We start from the raw sequence: 3,642 nt of genomic DNA, 5'->3' as shown, positions 1-3,642 counted from the left end.
CGTTTTAAAGCAAACACTGAGACGCGGGACACTGGCTAAAGAACTGTGACAAAGACACAAGACTATGTAGAAGCCCATTTGTCAGGACTGAGGCTGAGCTCACACCCAGACCAGGACATGCCCCCCAAAAAGAGAGATTTCAAACCCAGACTCCCTGAGTCAAATCCCTGGGGGGTGGGAATCAGAAATGTTCATTTTTGTATAAATGATTCTATCAGTAATTCTGAGGCTCGCTAAAGTTTGGTGACCATCCAGGTAAGCTGGGCTAGAGCCCCTTGGAATAGTGCTTGTCAAACTTTAACGTGCCGACCTGTGACCTTGCTAAAATACAGATTCTGATTCTGAATCAGAGATTTGGGAGGAGCCTGAAAGTCTGCATTTCTAACAAGGGGCCAGGTTATGGCCTTGCTGTTCAGATCACATTTTGTGTAGCCAAAGCTCTAGAACACTCCGACCTCCACGCTAGATGGGTCATGGAACCTGGATGGGGCTAAACCTGAAGCTGGGAAGCAGAAGGCTAGACGCAAAAGAGAAGCTGTGACGTAGACAGAACCTGACAGCTCATTCCTTGGTGAACTGACAGAATAAAATTACAGAGTCTGCAAAACCGACAACTAGGTTCTTCACCACGGTGGTGCTGCCTTCCTTCTGGCTTAACCTTAGCAGCCTCCAAAGCAGCTGTGAGACCCAATCCGTTAATTAAATCCTCAAATAGCTACCTGGCCTGACCCTTTCCCACTGCTTCCTTGCTCAGTCTTACAAGATGAAACAAAAGCAAAGGTGTGATTCCAAAGTTCAGTCTGCTGTAATTGGGCTCTTTGTTCTTAATTAGAGTCCAAAGCACTCTTTTTGTAGGCCATTGAGTCTGCATAGATAATAGGTTTGTGTTTACTGTTCTAATAAAAACTACGTTTCATTGTGAGAATAAAGGTATCTAAAAGCTGACGAAGACAGTTTCCAAATGATGGATCAAATCAAATTATTCTGAAGAGCTTGTGTAGATTTCATTACTAGGCATGAATACTTTTTCTCGTCATCAATACTTTTAACAGTAATCATGGTCCAAGTACCATTTGTTATAAGAGTATGTGGTCCCAAGAGTCTGGCCAAGAAATTTAGAAATTCAGCCTCTATATATTGTTTGATGCAACTCACAGGATCCACTCCATCATTGAATGTATTTACTAAATGGAAGACGGAGTGCAAATTCCTGTTCCATGTCCTCTGGAGGAAACCCAGAAATGAAGGTAGAGTTCCAAATGGTAAGGAATAAACAACAGGTGGTCTGGGCTCCGTTCAAAATGTGAGTCACACTAAAAATGAGTGTGGGTTTTTTTTAAAGGAGTCATTTCCATCCTATATTTCCATATACATTACTCAACAGAAAGTGGGAATTTAATAGCCACCCAAATGGCTGCATAATAAGGCAAAGCTCACCCTGGCCGGTGTGGCTAAGTTGGTGGAGCCTCCTCCCAACCTAGAGGTTGCCAGTTTGATTCCCAGGTTGCAGGCTTGATCACCACTAGGGGGTGTGCAGGAGGCAGCCTATCGATGTGATGTTTCTCTCTCTCATCAATGTTTCTCTTTCTCTCTCCCTCTCCCTCACTCTCTAAAAATCAGTTTTAAACAATAAGGCAAAGCTCGATTGAGCTGATATATTTGTAAGTGTAGGCGGCACTTGCAGGACTGAGCAGAAGGAGCTGGGAAGGATACCTCTCTCTTTCAAAGCCTTTGGTCCCCTACTTACAGCAGTGCATCAACCTAAAAGTTGGGAAACCTCTGGTTTATACTAGAATTATTTCTCAAATAGCAATTTCCAAGGCATATGCATGATAGTACAATCACTTAGAAGTCTGTGTTAAACTCCCACATGTAAATTCTTTGTGACAGGGTTATGCTGTTTATGGAAACTCCCAGGATAATTAGGGAGAAAATAGGAGACAGTCAGGAAGGAGCAGTCCAGAGTGAGGGCAAGTGGGAGGAAACTAGTTCATTCATGGAAAGGGCTGAATGGAGGATGTGATAAGAAGGGTGATGTAGAATGAGAGGTACAGAATCAGATCACCAACACCTGAAAAGACCTGAGGAGAAAGTAAAGCCATCAAAGGAATGTGACCTCTTTGAAGAGGCCTTGTCAGACCAATGTACCTAAAGTAAACACCCTGATCCCAACACAGCGTTCTCCATCCACTGACACTGCTGTATTGTATTTTATGATGCTTATTACTACATGATGTTATTGCATGTGTTGTAAATGTATATTTGGTTATCTTTGGTTATCAATTACATGATGCCTGATCTTGTTCACCACTGTATCCCCAAACCTAGAGCAGTCCCTGGCAATAGTAAATGATCAACAAAATATGCACTGAATGAATTAATGAAAGAAACTGATAAAGGGATTTGAGGAGGAGAAAAGGCAGAATACTAGAATAGAGATGCAATGAATAAATGGGGAAAAGAGAGCAAATAAAAGTAGAATATTTTGTCACCTATCTTAAAATTCAAGAGAAAAAGCTATGTGAGTCCTAAACTCACCCCAAATCTAATCTAAATCTCTTAGAAACATCTATAATAATAGAAGTGTAATATGCTAATTAGACCAGACATCCTTCCAGATGACCTTCTGGACGAAGCCAGGGCTGTGAGGAAAGCCTTCCCTCCTGGGTGCCAGAGGGAAGCCGGTGCCAGCAGCCCGGGGAAGGAAGGCCTACTCTTGCATGAATTTCGTGCATCAGGCCTCTAGTGGTAAAATATTTGTGAACTTCAAAAGAAGAGCATCAAGTACTTTCAAAGAGAAAAACTGGACTCTTGATTCTAGGTAAAAGGGACCACAGACTCCAGAAACCCTCCAACTCCTCCCACCCTCAGTTACAAAAAAAGCCCTTAGGCAAGTTGCATTGCCCTGAGGGGCTCATCGGACCCTCTATGGAAAGTCACCTACAGGGAGCATCAAATAGCAGCAAGACAGAAAAGAGAATTAGCCAGTCCTCCCACCACCCTCTGGTCCCCACAGACAGTGTCTCATTGTTGGGACTGTGTTTGTTTGAGGAAAGACAAAGCCTCAGCTGTGAGCCTGTGGTTGTGCACACCCAGTACTTACTTTACCAAATGTCTTGGTGCCAGCAGGAGTGATGCTGAAGGGGCTGGTTTAGGCAAAGGACAAAGGAGCAACTCATGACTCCACCAAGAAGAGAATATATTCCAAGGCACCTTCTCCACAGGAGACCCGCATTACTTAGCCCTTGCCTTGTGTGTGCTGATTGCCTGCTATTGATCATCCTCAGACCAACAGTATACACAGAATGCTTCTTTCCTAACACAAAATTCAAACACAGTCTGATCTGGTGGTGGTAGTCATCTCTGAAGAGTGAAGAGGAAAATCGAGGAACATGTACCTATTGTGCGATGAAGTCGTTTAAAAAGTGGTGAAATTTGTTTTGTTTTGTTCCATTTGATATTTCTGAAACTGTACTTTCATTAAATAAAAAAGTGATGAATTATGGGTACTTTTTGCCATCATTTTTTCCCATTTGATATTTCTAATATACAGATGTTTTTAGGAAAATTAGCTTATATAAGAAAATTATGTTTAAAAGGTTGGCAGCCATTAGGTCAAAAATGGTTTGAAAATATAACTAC

This window comes from Cnephaeus nilssonii, assembly GCF_951640355.1.
Source record: "Cnephaeus nilssonii genome assembly, chromosome: 1".
Taxonomy (NCBI): Eukaryota; Metazoa; Chordata; class Mammalia; order Chiroptera; family Vespertilionidae; genus Cnephaeus; species Cnephaeus nilssonii.
This window is presented reverse-complemented; position numbering follows the sequence as displayed.